This window comes from Trichomycterus rosablanca, chromosome 10 (genome assembly GCF_030014385.1).
Source record: "Trichomycterus rosablanca isolate fTriRos1 chromosome 10, fTriRos1.hap1, whole genome shotgun sequence".
Classification (NCBI taxonomy): domain Eukaryota; kingdom Metazoa; phylum Chordata; class Actinopteri; order Siluriformes; family Trichomycteridae; genus Trichomycterus; species Trichomycterus rosablanca.
This window is the reverse complement of record NC_085997.1, coordinates 15576739-15592988: the sequence shown is the minus strand read 5'-3', so window position 1 is coordinate 15592988 and position 16250 is coordinate 15576739. Positions and strand designations below refer to the sequence as shown.

The following is a 16250-nucleotide window of genomic DNA, read 5'->3' as shown; positions in this document are numbered from 1 at the left end:
CGAAATAATTATGAGAATAAAGTCGTATAAGTTTTGATTTTGAGAATAAAGTCGATATAATTATGAGAATAAAGTCATATAAGTTTCGATTTTGAGAATAAAGTCGATATAATTATGAGAATAAAGTCATATAAGTTTTGATTTTGAGAATAAAGTCAAAATAATTATGAGAATAAAGTTGTATAAGTTTCGATTTTGAGAATAAAGTCAAAATAATTATGAGAATAAAGTCGTATAAGTTTCGATTTCGAGAATAAAGTCGAAATAATTATGAGAATTAAGTCGTATAAGTTTTGATTTGGAGAATAAAGTTGAAATAATTATGAGAATAAAGTCGTATAAGTTTCGATTTCGAGATTAAAGTCGAAATGATTGCGAGATTAAAGTTGAAATAATTATGAGATTAATGTCAAATTAATGTCGAAATATTGTGGCCATAGCAACCTCCTTGTGTTAAAATGAGGGATGTTCATGATTTGTAATACTTTCATATCGGTTTATTCTCGGAATCAAAACTTTAAAATATTTTTTACGACTAATACGTCGTGCAATCGTAAGTCTCCTAAGATAAATGCGTCTGCTAAATGCTGAAAATGTAAATGTAAACTACTGTATTAAAACTGCGCCTCTGTAAACATAACCATTTCAAACCAACTGCAATGTTCATCTTTTCCAGCAGGTGTCGTTATAATTTTGCAGTCCTGCGTCATTTACACATAAGTGAACACTAGATGGCGTTTTAATCCCTAGTTTCAGATAAATGTTCTCATTGGAAGCATACGTGTAAGGTTGATGGGTAAAAGGTGTTGACCCTTATGGCCTTCCATACAGTCGTACCACGGGCGCCGAGCTCCTCCGCCCCTCTGTGCACTGATTGGAGGGTTGATTCAGTACTACGCAGTAGAGAGGAATATGACTGACTCTGCTTACTACCAATATACAAACAACGCCGGGGACGCCGAGACTCCAAAACAGCAACACTAACTGGATTACACCTCATTTAACCTGGAGTTTGGAACATTTCTACCTCTGCTTTGAGGCAGCCATCACTCTCTGGACCGGTGTGGATCCACCACGCATTAATGAATAGAGTGAATTCAGTAACAGGTAAATGGGACGTTAACTCCATGTTTTTATTGCTGTGAAACTTTGACTTTCGTTTTGTTTAATAGTGTTGGTTACAACAACAAATGTTGTTTACTTTACAATGCACTTGCATTTAGAGCTTGTATTGCCAGTTATACAGTGTTTTACAGGTGCTCCTGTTAACTTCAACAAATATTTTGAACCATCTTGCGGTCAAAACTTTATTTAGTACGATACTAACGTACTAACTAGTGCGCGGTTAAGTCTGCAGGATAGGAACTATCATTACATACTAATTAGTACGGTAGTATGCTTGTTCTAGCATCACCCTCTATCCCAGTGTTCTGTGTTTTCTTCCATACTTGGCAGTATTAAAGTATTTGAAATGCAATGTTGGACAAAATATGAGTATTTGCACCAGTTATGTTATGCACTGGTAGAACTAATTCAGTAATGCACAAAAAGATCTCTGTGGCTCGTCAATATATTATAAAAATCATTAAATGTGTTTAACGCAGCATAAATTCAACCGGTTTATCGATTAAAACCATCACAAAAAGCAGCATACTAGCATACTAGCTTACCGAATAGTGTGTGATTTAGCACGTAGCCATTGACAGTGTCGCACTACTTTGCAATACTACCTAGTAAGAAAGTATGCGTAACCATTACATTGCTTCTATGTATAGCATGGATTACAACAAATATGTGTGTATGTATGTGTATATATACAATATATATTTTCCACATTTTAAACACACAGTTCATTTGCTTTTTGCTTCTAATGATTGTGTTTATTATTTTGTTTTAGTTTTTAATATGTTGCTGCACTAGTTGTTGTACTATATTATTTATTCAGACAAAATAGTTCAATTACTTGAGTAATTCAATTAATTCTTTTCTGTTCAAGCTGGTGTGTTTGAGTCACATTTCCAAAACTATAAAAGCATTTTCCATGACCTGCACCTTTAGTGTAAAATTTTGTAGGACAATATTATAAATCTTGGGAATACTAGAAGGAATAGTTTTGTGGATCTGCTGCCAATTGGATGGCATTGGAGGGTATGTGCAATTTTTCCCCTGCAGTTTAGTACAGCTTTGTTTACTGTGTGTGAGCCTCTGTTTGCTTTTTCAATGCATCTAAGTACTTGAAATATTGATACATTGTAGTGTTACCTAATTACCAATGTGCTTTTTGCAATACTTGTATTTCAGACTGTAATATGCAATATGCTTTTATTGGCCATAGCATTATAACATGACCCACCAGTTTACCAAATTGTAGTTATATTTTTCAGGATATTACTAAATAAAGATTTTTATTTTGAGCATAGTGCATTTTATAAGTGTCTGTAAAGCAATTGGTGCTGTGAGTGGCAGCCCTGTGATACAAGTTCCGACTTGCAACGTGGAAACACTTTCTAGGTCTTGTGTGGCGTCACTAGGCACACACTGTTCCCTGTTAAACTAGTGAAACCTGAGCTATCGTCTTGCACATTAAAACCATTTAAATGTGCTTTGTTTTTGTGAAGTGTCAACATATGCCGATTATACATATTTCTATTATTGGTATCTTTGAGATCCGTGCTTTGATAAGAACAGACCTTTTATAAACACCAGCTTGTTTTTGGTCTGCTGGTTGTTTTGTATCTTAAGAATTTGATACACTACTTAAAAATAAAATAAAAACACTGCAACAGTAAAAACAAAAACACACTACCAGCTAGCTTTTACATTTAGTATTACAGACATTATAACCTCTCTTCTTTGTTTGTGCAAGGAACTACTGATTAGAAAGCACGTCTTGCCATTTTATGTGGGTTTTCTTTACGGGGTTCCTGAATGTGTAGTAAAATAAATCTGTGTGTCTCCAGCTTAAAATAGGTTAGTTCTTTTTTACTTTTCTCTGTTGGTGTCTGGAAAAGCACTCTGTTATAAAGCATGGTCATAGTATTGGTCTTTTGTTTGTCATTCAAGAAAAACAAGATCTTTGTAGTGGGCTGCTGTTCTTCTTGCTCTGCTAAACTTTTTTAGTGTCTTTATTTGGAAATTGAACATTGGCCCAAATGTTAATGCCTGTGGTTTATTTTCCTGTCTTAATGCAATGAATATGAACAGACGTAAACATGTTTAGCCACCTTACTTACTAAATGTTTTTATTTTTAGAAACTACGCTGATTGGGATAGTAATGATTCTTTTACATTGTCATAATAATTCATAGGATGCCTAATAGCGTCTCACAAGAATCAGAAATGTAGAAGTATGGTTCTGTGTAAAATTTAAATATAGTTTTACAATTAATTAGCTTATATGTATCACCATATTTACCATGAATAGTTTACAATACTATGTAAAAACTGAGGTTTTTGTCCAGTTTGCAATAAAAATCTGAGGATGTAGAGAATGCTACACCCAACACTGATTTTATTGTTTAGTCATTTGCATGTAGTGAAGATTGGACCTGAATGAAGTTAAATATGTGCACACATTGGGCTTGAACTTTGTTTGCTTGATATTTAAGCCTTTTGTAAAGTCTTCATAGTAGTTTTATAGCAATTAAAAAAATGGCCAGATTACATTTTGATGTGGAACTAGGGACATGATCCCAAATAGCCTCAACTGTCTGTGTGAAATAAGACAGCAGGATGAAATTGAAGAAATGTTTGTCTTGTAGACACATCAGTGCTCTGTTATAGATAACTGCAGAGCATGCAGAGTAAAATGCAGATTTATAGTTAGATCTCTCATTAATCCTACCTGATTAAACCAATTTTCCTTACAAGAAACTCATCATACTTACAAGGAAGTATCTGCCACCACCTCCATCACTCTTAGGTTTGTTTATGCCTAGCACCCAGCCATGGCTATTTTATATGTGGAGTACTAGTAGGAAGTTTGGGCAACCTGGTGTCATAGTGGTAAATCGAATCACGGTGGTGCTATCAGCTATTCGGGTGTCTGTACAGACATGGGCTATGTCTGGAAGTGGCTGAACAGCTCGAATAGTGCTGCTTCCCAAACCCAGATAAAAGAAGGAGAGTTGCAGCAAATGGGGCATCCGGTCTAAAACTGTGGCAAATCGGGTATGCAGACCAGAATTGTGGGTTTAATCTTTGTTTCTATTCACTGTGTTAAAAATGTGACGTTCTCTGTGTGCCTGCATGAGTTGTAGACAAATTGCAATCCTAAAGGGCATGTAACACTGGTCTTCAAATTATTGCTGACAATAAATGTCTTGCTGTTATCTGATCATTCGGTGTCTGTTACAGTCACTGTATCTCTCTCTTGTCAGGATTTTGGTTCCAGCTGAGGGTTTTTGAGGTCATTGTCATGTGGAAATGACTGGGAGGTTGGGCATGCCCTAATGCTAGAGCTCATGTTCGCAAGTCGTGTCAGACTGATTTCTCCCATGAAAATACCCATTTTGTTCCTAATGTGCTGTTACTAATTGGGCAGCTTTGTGGTTAGATGGACGGTAGATACTGTCTGTCTGCTTTTCAGACGGTATTTGCCCTGGGGTAGGATTATTATATCAACCTTGGACTTAACATTGCAGTTAACATTTGCAAATTGTATGATCTAATCTCTCCCACAAAAGTGCTTGTTCGTAACTGGTGTTTGCTTCTGATGATTGTGTCATGCTTTTGTTAGCTAAGAAGTCATTACTTGACAGCTTTAATATAGACCAAGGCTTTTTCCAGATCTCCCCACTTGATCTTGCAAGAGGGTAGTGTGCTTTTAAATTTTGGGGGTGGGGTATTGAAGGAGAGCGCAAGAGTCGGGTTACTGCTTGGTCTTTCTATGTGTTATTAGCTGAAGGACAGGAGTAGGTAACATGGCACTGTTTTAATCTGTAATACAAGCAGAACTGCTTCTTTTATACCTTGTTCTATCTTAAAAAAAAATACACGGGATCTTCACAAAGTTGGAAACGGTGAGGGCGGGAGGAGTAATTGGTCGTGTCCGAGAGACTGAGAGAGCTTATAGTCTGGATTTAGCAACATCTGATTTCTACCTTTTTGGACCACTCAAAGAAGCTTCAAGGGGAAGAAGATTTTCATGTGATGATGATGTGAAAGCAGCGATGCATCAGTGGCTACACACTCAACCAAAGTCATTTTTCGCTGATGGCATTAAAAAGTTGGTACTAGGTTTAAAAAAGTGCAGAAACTTTTTAAAGAACCCTCGTATTTTAATTAATCTAGCTGCAAATAATTTCCAAGAGTAAATGGTAGCATGCTGTCTGTGGCCATGTCCATCTGAATTTAAACTAGAAGGACTTTTCCTTTGTAAAATGTTCCTTACTTAAAGCAGACAGCAGATAGCAATGAATGGAGGCTAAAATCAGGCCTGGAAAGATCTTATCAATAGCCTACCTGTTTACTTCTCTTTTTACTGCAGAGCCTGGCATGGACTTCCTGGCTCACTGTCTCTCTTTTTCACTGAATGTTATCACTAATCTTAATGAGCACTGAGTCTACAAATGGCTTGTGTGTGACTGGCAACCGAAGAACACTTCTATGACTTCAGAAGTGAAAGAAAGACAAAAGCAGTAAAATTTTATCCCATTGCTTTGATTTCACAGGTTTTATTCGGAGAATTCCCAGACTAGTCTTACAGTGTCACTTTGTCATTACCTCTGCCGTAATGGTCTAGACCAGGTGTTAAATTTCTTAAACCTGCTCCAAGGCCCAAATGTATGGTTTTGACTGTCTTTTTTTTGCCTGCGTGTAAGTGTTAATGACCGGTTCTATTCACATTAATGGCTATTCATATCCTAATTCTTGTTTAGCATTAGGTTTTTTCTTTCATTGCGTTTGCATTGCGTTTCTATCAGCATAACAATCTCTATTCATGCTGCTGATGGACATTTCTGCCATGAACCTTTGTTTCAGCAGAACTTTTGTGGGTCTTTAGAACAAAAGAATCTGGTTGTTTTGGAGGAGCTGGACCATGCTGAATACACTCACCCATTATGGGCCATGCAGGGACCTCCCTTTGTGCAGCTCACTATATAAAATGTAGTGTTGTTATTTGTACAACCTGTATGTCTTTGTGGTCTATGTTTACAAATGATTTGATTATTGAAAATAATGTGGTTGCACAATAATTGAAGTTGGTAAATCAATTGTAGCTGGTGGTTGGTCTCTAGTAGTGAGATGGTAGTGTCACCCTTTTTTTAATCAAGTAGTGTACAGAAAAGAACCACTGATATATTTACTTTTGTCTTATCATGATCTACACTAAGAAATAAGTTACATTTTTGGTTTTGTGTGTGTTTGTGGGCTGTTTTTATCACAAAAATGAAAGATTAAAAAAAAAAAATAATCAAGGACGCCCAGGGTTTCAAAAAAATATGTTGTTTACAGGAGTATAATCACCAAGCTGCGGATATGATTGGATTATAAGGGCAGTTGTAGCCTAGCAGTTAAGGTACTTGGCTAGTAAACAGAAGGTTGCTGGTTTAAACCCCACCACTGCCAGGTTGCCAATGCTGGGCCCTTCAGCAAGGCCCTTAACCCTTAATTGCTTGGACTGTATACTGTTAGTCGTTTTGGATTAAGGCATCTGCTAAATGCCTAACATATAAAAATGATGGATTTTCCAGATATGACTAAAATGACTCTTGTGTACTTGAAAAGATATGGGGGGGTGGGGGGTTGGTTCATGGTTGTGCAGACTGAACTCAGGTCAACTGTGTGTACCAAGGTATGCTGCGTACATGATAGTAGAACGCTGCTTATAATTTCAAATTAAACCAAATACAGTGTTACTTAATTTACTTAATGAAATAGAATATTTATACGGTCCCATTTCATTTTGTGAGGCAACTGGGGGGTACAATTTTAGAGCAGTCAAAAATCCCAATGTAAATTGTCCTATTAAATTAGACACATTAATCTAATGTAAAATTAATACAAAAGCATCATAAACTACTAACACATTGTACTGTACATTATCATACCAAATAACCACCTAATACAACCTCACTGAATGGGTTCATCTCAAAGAAACTTGGCGAATAAATTTAGTAGAATGTATATAGAAACTGCTTTGACCTGGGAAAAAACATTTGGGGCTGGGTATGCAGTTTTTCCAAGATGTGCCAAGATTAGTTAATCACTCCTATTTCAGATATCAAAAGCATGTTGTTTACATGACCACTTGAATACTGTAGATTGGGTAACTGCCAGAACTTTAACATACCCCCACTAAATATATTTAACCAATGTTTACTACACTGCTAGAGTAAACTTGAACATAAAAACATTAAGTGCAAGGCTTAGGAACGATTTCATTTGAACTCAGCCAAGTTCAAGCATTTATAGCTATTTATAGCTATTATATTATAAGCTATTATATTTTTGCCATTTAACTTTTATAAATGGATTTAAACGCCTTTATCAGTCATATATACATTACATTCACTACAATGAAATCCTTCTTTGTGCAGGAGTGCAGGGGCTGCCATTGTAAGAGAGGGTTAAGGGCCTTGCTCAAGGGCCCAACAGTGACTGCATTGCAGAGCTGATATTCAAACCCACAACCTTCCAAATTGGTAACCCACAGCTCTACCCATTAGGCTACCACTGTCCCATAATGATATCATAACAAGTATGAATGCTCTTTACCCACAGAATAGCTTTAATTCTGTTTGTGTTGATGCCATATGAATGGGATGTTCAATCATTATATTAGGAGAAACCTGTTGTGTTTACCGTTTTGAAATTTTTTTTTTTGAAATATAAACTGTAAAGTAAGGTTTAGATCTGCTGATTAACAGGCATAAAAATCAGTTTATCTGGTGTCCAACACATAACTTGGTAACTTATCAGTTTGTAGTGGCATCATCATCCTGGAACATTGAGATTATCAGGGGAAGAAAAACATTCTTTTGCAACATAGTGTACACATAGTCCTGTAAAATTCAGGAGGCATTCTTTGGCTGCCTTGTCTTGATCTAGGCAATATGGTAAGCGTTAACTCATCAGACGAAATTCTTTTTTTTTTTTTTTTCTGGGGTGCTGGAATGCCATTCCTGAGGCATTTGTTATCCAGTTGTTATCATTGTGTCTTTTTGTGGTTGAGTTTGTCCATATTTGACATGCTGCTACAACATTTAAAAGTGTTTTGTGCATCTGCACTTCCTTGGCATGTTGTTTTGAAAGTGCCAATTTTACGGGTGTCTACAACCTTTATTCTTTCAAATATACATTTAAATACATGTAGGTTATAAATGTATGTAAGTTGTTTTATGCCTTTTGTGATGAAACTACTTTTAAAGGTTACGTCATTTTGAATCTTTTTTTAATATAATTGAGTGTGGCTCTGTGGGTAGCACTGTCACATCACATCAAGAAGGTGATTCCCAGATGGAGCAGTTCGGGTCCTTTCTGTGTGCAGTTTGCATGTTCTCTCCATGTTTGCATGGGTTTTTTTTTTTCAGGAGCTCCGGTTTCCTCCCACAGTCCAAAGACATGCAAGTGAGGTGACTTAGAGATAAAAAAAAATTGTACATAACTGTGTTTGACATTAAAGACTGGAACTGATGACATTGTGTAACTAGTAATTACATGTCCTGTCATGAATGTAACCAGAGTGTGTAAAACATGACATTAAAATCCTAATAAATAAATACATATTATCAAAAGGATTTAGAAGGCTTTAAAATAACTAACCTTTAGGCTTAACATTTTATTAGAGTGAAGGAGGTTGGGTAGAGGAACATGTCTGATGTCACCTACTAAGTGGCTAAGTGAGTAGCACTGTCGTCTCACAGCAAGAAGGTAACAAGTTCGATCCCCAGGTGGAGCTGTCCGGGTCCTTTCTGTGTGGAGTTTGCATGTTCTTCCCATGTTTGCATGGGTTTTTTTCTGGTGTCTCTGGTTTCCTCTCACAGTCCAAAGACATGCAAGTGAGGTGAATTGGAGATACAGAATTGTCCCATGACTGTAAAAACTGATGAATTATGTAACCAGTAATTACCTGTTCTGTCATGAATGTAACCAAAGTGTGTAAAACATTATGTTAAAATCCTAATAAACAAATACATGTAGTTAAAAAGATTTAAAAGGTTTTAAAACAACTAATAAAATGTTGTTAAGCCTAAAGGTTAAAGTGAAGGAGGTTGGGTAGAAGAACATGTCAGATGCCACCTACCAGTTTTCCGTGTTCCCACACGTTGTACCCCAGTCAGCCACGCTAGCCTTCTCATTTCATGGGCTTTAATTTCAATTAGCTATGGTTGATCATTCACTTTGATCGTTTGTACCACAGCTGCTTTCCACACACCCACATGCTTTTCTGTTTGCATTACTAAACCCTCTGGTATTAGTGATACTGATGTCTGGTCAGCTGTCACTCATCTTTCTGCTGTCTTCCTTCCTGTCCCCACTTTTCTGGACTAATTATCAATTTTTATTTGACCTCATTTACAAACACACATCACAAACCCTAAAGTACAATTAACTGTCATTCAGTACATGTTTCTGATGTTGGTAACCCTACTGTTAATACACCGAATTGCAGTTGGTGTAAAGCTAACTAAAGAAATAGGTTAAAGTACAACTTAACGTTATCTGCAACTGAGATTCGTATTTGAGTCTCAGCGCTGCTATTGGCCAGCTGGTTGTCTGTGTTAGTAAGGGGTGCTATCGGCCAGCTGGACGTCTGTGTGTTAGTTAGTTAGTGGTGCTATCGGCCAGCTGGATGTCTGTGTGTTAGTTAGTGGTGCTATCAACCAGCTAGACGTCTGTGAGTTAGTTAGTTAGTGGGGCTATAGGCCAGCTGGAAGTCTGTGTGTTAGTTAGTGGTGCTATCAGCCAGCTGGATGTCTGTGTGTGTGTTAGTTAGTGGTGCTATCGGCCAGCTGGATGTCTGTGTGTTAGTTAGTGGTGCTATCGGCCAGCTGGATGTCTGTGTATTAGTTAGTGGTGCTATCAACCAGCTGGACGTCTGTGTGTTAGTTAGTGGTGCTATCGGCCAGCTGGATGTCTGTGTATTAGTTAGTGGTGCTATCAACCAGCTAGACGTCTGTGAGACACACGCGAGACAGATTGTTAGTGGTGTATCAGTGTGTGTTAGTGGTGTATCTGTGTGTGTTAGTGGTGTATCAGTGTGTGTATGTGGTGTATCAGTGTGTGTTATTAGAGTGTCTGTGTGTAGTGTAGTTGTGTCTGTGTGTGTTAGTGTGTATCTGTGTGTGTTAGTTGAGTGTCGTGTGTGTTAGTGTGTGTGATCAGTGTGTGTAGTTTGGTGTCGTGTGTGTTAGTGCGGTATCTGGTGTGTGTTATTAGAGTGTATGTGTGTGTTAGTGGTGTGTATGTGTGTGTTAGTGGTGTATCTGTGTGTGTTAGTGGTGTATCGTGTGTGTCTAGAGTGTCTGTGTGTGTTAGTGGTGCTATCTGCCAGCTGGATGTCTGTTTAGTTAGTGGTGCTATCAGCCTGCTGACGTCTGTGTGTTAGTGAGTTAGTGGTGCTCATCCACGATTGTCGTGTTAGTTAGTGTGCTATCACCAGCTGGTCGTCTGTGTGTTTAGTGTTAGTTGAGTGTGCTATAGCCAGCTGGATGTCTGTGTGTGTTTAGTGTGTGCTATCAGCCAGCTGATGTCTGTGTGTGTGTTAGTGTTATTAGTGTGTCTATCGCCACGATGTCTGTGTGTTGAGTTTATGGTGTGCTATCAAGCCAGCTGACTGTGCTGCTGTGTGTTAGTTGAGTGGCTAGTAGTCACGATGTCTGTGTGTTAGTTAGTGGTGCTATCAGCCACTGGAGTGTCTGTGGTGTTAGTTATGGTGCTATCGGCCAGCTGGACGTCTGTGTGTTAGTTAGTTAGTGGTGCTATCGGCCAGCTGGGCGTCTGTGTGTTAGTTATTTAGTTATGCTGTTGGCCAACTGAATGTGTGTCTGTGTGTGTGTGTTGGTGATTAAAGCCCTGTGATGGATTGGTTCCTGCCCTTTGGCCAGTGTTTCCTGGTGAAACCTTGTCTGCCGTGACCCTAGTCAGTAAAGCAGTTGATTCAAATAAAGTGGTTGACTGAAATGAAATAGAAAAAATAATATATTTTTATAAGTTGTTTATTGAGTTTACTTTAAAAAGTAACTGATCAGAGGATCCAAACCACATTTCCCTCATCTACCTTCTTAAATATTATACAATTTTTGTAAATGTTCTCTGATCTGTGATTTTATTTTATTTCCTATTTACTAAGTTTCAGACATCTTAGAATAAGCTAATTGAATCAAATTCTAATTCATTTAAACTCCAAGTCTACCATAACTTTGACTCAAATACTCACTATTATTCTCTTTAACACAACACTCGTGTTATAAAGCAAACGTGAAGTGCTTTCCCAGCTACGTGTTTTGAAGAAGCTTGTTTAATGGAAAGTTAAAGCTCAGACATAGAGCTCAGAGGAAGTCACAGCTATTGACCCAAACAGCTTTTGGTGTGAATCAAGGTAGTTTATCTCTGCCTAAATCTCTACCTAATCTCTGACTAAATGCACTCTTAAGTCCTGCTGTCTCCTGTAAACTGAAACCTCTGCTGTGTTCTCTCTGCATACGTGGACGAGTTCCAGTGTAAATCAGAAACATCAGCAAATACAGAAGGTGGATCATTAATACTTTAGGAACCTCTCACCGGCTTTTAGTGCATGGTCTTTTATTTCCAATACTGTGTATTTTACAGATGTCATCAGTTATTGAAGCGTAAGGGGTCATTTAGGTCTAACACATTGTTCTGTAGTACTTTTTTAAATAACATTTTTATTTAAATGGTTTTTTTTGTAGCAACTACTTGGCATAAAGGTATTAGAGAGAAAAAGTTGAGTGGTAAGCAATGCCCTGGTCCATTGTCTAGAAAGAAGTGGACTTCAGGTTTTATCTTCTGTATTTAGGGGCTGTACTTTATAGAAACCTAATTTGAACCAGTGGTCTCTGTATCAAATGCTATTTGATTAAAAAAAACTTGTTGCTTGATCTAAAAAATCTAGAGAAAAAAATAGGGTTTTTTAGCGTAAAATGTTTTATAACCAGGTCCAGACTTGCCACTTGCCTTTTGGCTTTTTATGCTGAGCTATTTATTACCTTGAATTTTTTTTTTTTTAAATGTGTTTGTTTTTATTCTTATTCTTCAGGTGTACATACAGTGGTGTGACTCTGACTCTCGCCTAGACATCCCATCAGTGTAAGACGTCTGCTGCTTCTTCACTCATGAATCTGGCCAGTCCCTGCTCTCCAAAACATCATGCCCTGCCATTGCCATACTGGCTGCCATCACAGGTAGGATTTCACCAGTTTTTATTAACCCACATCTACACATGCATGTAAAACTAAGTTTTCAGATAAGTAACTCCTTGTATAGTTCCTTGAAGATAATTAGAAGGGTGTATATGTAAATACAAGCTGACACATTTGGACGCATAGACATTTATTATGACGGCGGATTAAAAAGACATTGTCCTCAGGTTGGATAGGGACCTTCCCACTGCTGCAGCAATATGCGATCTTTACGTCTTTCCAGGCACCTTCAGCAAGGGGGTAACATGCAGACGTGGCTCTTTGTGCATTATATGACTTTGTGTGGGAACCCAACACCGGCAGGTGATGAGAAGTGGCTGCAGGCGTGTCAGAGGCAGCCTGTGTTAATCCGAACTCTACTCAATCTGATTGGAGGTTGTGCAAGCAGCAGCAGATTCACAATAAGGAACTGGAAATGACTAGATTGGGCCAAAAAAAGACATAGGCAATTAATTTTATCCAAATGTTTAAAATGTATTTTCCACCAGATGCACTGTACAGAACATTACTGGTAAAGGTAACAAGTTAATACTTATGGTTTGGAGTGTGAAAGGGGTTCATGCACTTTTTTTTTTTGTACCCCTTTAGTATGACCCCCTATATTATGATCTTCCCTCTCTGGTTGCATGCTTTTTTTGAGGTAAAGGGGCCTACCCTGACTTTTGCTGCCCTGAGTGTGGATTAACCCCTAACCCCATGTCTCAGACGGAGACCGACCTGGGTAGTCGGCCGGCTTCCTGTCTCATAATTATTTAAGCTTGATTGGGCCATCAAAGTCCTGATTGCTGTGCAGCTTGTCTTCCACTGCACCAGTCCTCATTAATAATCATTTGAGGAACATATGCTTGAGCTCGCATCGTCAAGCAGGCCAGAATAAAGTCATACTGCACAGAGTTACTGCAGCTAATTCTTGGACCTACGTTTGACTGTCCCTAAGTGAGAGTTACGGTTTGGCATAGTGAAGTGGAGTCAGAGCGCGGTTTAGTGAGCAGTGTGGCCCTGCAATGTTTACATGACGCTTTTGAGATGGTCGTCTGGGGGAGGGGCTGTTCCACTCAATTGCAGCCACATGTTTGCAGAGGATGTGGAGCTGAACGAGGCTGTGTGATCTGCCAGACTTTAAAAAGAGCCTTCGCCTGTGGGCAGTTCAGAAGTTTTCCAGTGTGTTCCTCCAGCCCTGGCGTTACTGTGGTTGCAGCACAAACATGCTGCCCGGCGTCTTTAAACTGTAGACACGCTTCTACTCTACAAACAAGCACATAAACGTCTTTTTTTTTTTTTTGCTGTGAGCACAAACATGCATGGCGTAGGCCACACATACAGCTGTTCAGAAGATATTGATGGAAAATGTAGACAAGCACATTCATTACTGAGCTGAGAAGTTGAGCAGGCTTAGCTGACATCAGTAATGAGACTTGACCTTGCTTGACTTCTACAGTAAGAGGATCCCTAGCTTTGTTATTCATTCAGTGTTTGGTTTGGGTCCTTATTTACAGGGCCCATTTATTCATTGAAATACACGTAAATAAGCATTAATTTGTGTAATGAGTTTGTAAGTCAAATGGCATTAACAGTCATAAGATCACAAACTAATTCAATTAAAGAGCTCGACCTGACGCTTTACCACCACTATTAAGACATCAACATGGTAAACACAGTGTTCCATCCCTTTAGTACAGTTCTAGAGATCTGTGCCAGGTATATTTAACCTGTTCTGGCATGCCAACACATTATGTAGGTTTCTTTGCCAGTCTTCTTTACATTATGCTGGCTGGCCACTCCGGTCTAGTCAAGTCAAGTCAAATTTATTTATATAGCACTTTTAACAATGAACATTGTCTTAAAGCGACTTCACAGAATCCAGGACCAACAGACCAAAAACCTTCTGTTGAGCAAGCCGAGGGTGACCGTGGCATGATATGGTTTATATATAAGTTTTACAGTATTTCTGACCACCTCTACAAAACATAACATTATTGTTGATGTGCAGTTTTGGATGTGGTATCATTAAACCCCGTCACATCTCGCGTTTGTATTCGTGACAAAATGTAGTTTGGGAGACCAGGTGATAGTTTGTGTAGTGTGAAACCCCCTATCGCTGATCAGTCGTGTAGTGTGAAATCCACACACCGACTTAAAAGACTCTTGGCATTAGATAGTGCTCATCAGACATTGATTTATCAACACTTACTAAGCCAGATTTTATTTAGCTCTTATTTACAAACATAGGCCTATACAAACATATGTACATACCTACATACAGTATATACAATCTCTTCCACAATTTGGCACCCCTGGTGAAGTAATGAGTAAAAAGAGTACTTCACCTTCATCTCAAAGTACTTTTTTTTGGAGAAAAAGGATGGTTGTAGGTTTTTAAGCAGGGGTGCCCAAAATTATGGCACATGTGCATTTGTTGATAGTACTTTTTTCTCTAAATAAATGTAAGTTGTATTTTCCCCTATTTTTTAGTGCAAGATTAAGGCATCTGCTAATCGAACACTTGGGGTTCATACACTTCCCAAACTTTATTTTAATAAAACTAATTTATTACATTTAGTTTTAATTATTTATATATTTTTTCTGTGTTTTAAATATTTTTACACTTCAGTTTTATATCACGTCCAGTGTGAATGCAGGTTAAAGCGTGTCGAATACTTCATAAGCCAGCTCTTTTTTTTAAAACTCATTCTCTTGGTGAAATCTTTGGCACTTACAAACTAATTGCCAGCTCTGCCCAATGCTATAAAATACTAGTATGATATCATGAAGGCAGTGCTTTCACAGGCGGAGCTCCGTATAGCCAAGTGGTTGGGTGTAGGATCAAATAAACCAGCCGTCATGTTTGTTCTTTGAACAGAGGAGGCTGATGGCTTGAGAACACGCGTAAAAAATGTGTTCTTTTACAACTCTCCCGCTGCTGCAATTAGACGGTCTCGGGTTAAGCCTGTAAAATTGCACACGTTTAGTATGCTTGCCATGCCTTTTGAAAGGTACAGCTTGCTAAAGTAAATGAGGTCTCTATAGAGTCTAACTGTTTTAGAGCTAATTACAAACACTTACGTTAAAATGTATTTTTTTTTGTTTTTGTTTAGTTTCTTGTGATAAATGGAGAGTGGCTAGCCTCTAAACATTCAAACTAACTTTCAATTCACTACAATATCCGATTCATGTTCACCTTGCCACATGGAGATTTATTCAAAATGCAGGATATACTTACAATCCACATCTGGCACTACAAAGAGCATCAGGTGAGTCTATGGAAAACTCATGGATGCACATTTGAATGACTTGTTTGAATGTTAAATTGTCTTTCCTGACGAACTGAAGACAATCAAGCTTTCTAAATGACAACTCTTAGTACTACCCAACTCCCATTCTGTTATTTTTGTCTGTATAACATCGGCCTTAAACTGTATTAAATTGGCTCTGTTTTGAGTTGTACTGCTTACAGTTGCATACACAGGTGCTAATAAGGGGTGAAATGTTATTCTTACCTTATTTATCTTTGTAAAATTGGCATCCCATGATATATTTCAGTGTTATAAAATCAGATATATTTGTGAATAATCTTAAAATCAGATATTATAAAGCTGCCTTAAGTCACTAGCAGTTTGCTAGCTTTGCTGACAGTACAAGCCACTCTGTATTGCTGTTCTGTAATGTTTGCATGGCTACAGGTCAAGTAGATCACAGCAGTGACCATCCACATTTTAACAAGCTAAGTTTTACAAGCTGATATTTCATTGTGTGACATCGTAAGAGATTGAGTTTCGGTTTGAATCCCAGGCTGGGCTCACAAATACAGAAGGCTCATGGTGTTATATCAACCTTACCATTGGAGGAACATACACTGATCAGCCA

At 38.1% G+C, this 16250-nt stretch overlaps 1 protein-coding gene across 1 annotated transcript in view; it reads left to right on the top strand.

Moving 5' to 3' along the window:
* The first annotated feature begins 1044 nt into the window (after positions 1–1044).
* The window catches only part of bmpr1ab (bone morphogenetic protein receptor, type IAb), a 56423-nt gene continuing 41217 nt past the window's right edge, over positions 1045–16250 (top strand). Inside the window, exons 1-2 of the mRNA XM_063002866.1 lie at positions 1045–1107; positions 12224–12368. The gene's annotated coding sequence lies outside the window, so the exon portion shown is untranslated. The remainder of the gene's footprint in view (positions 1108–12223; positions 12369–16250) is intronic.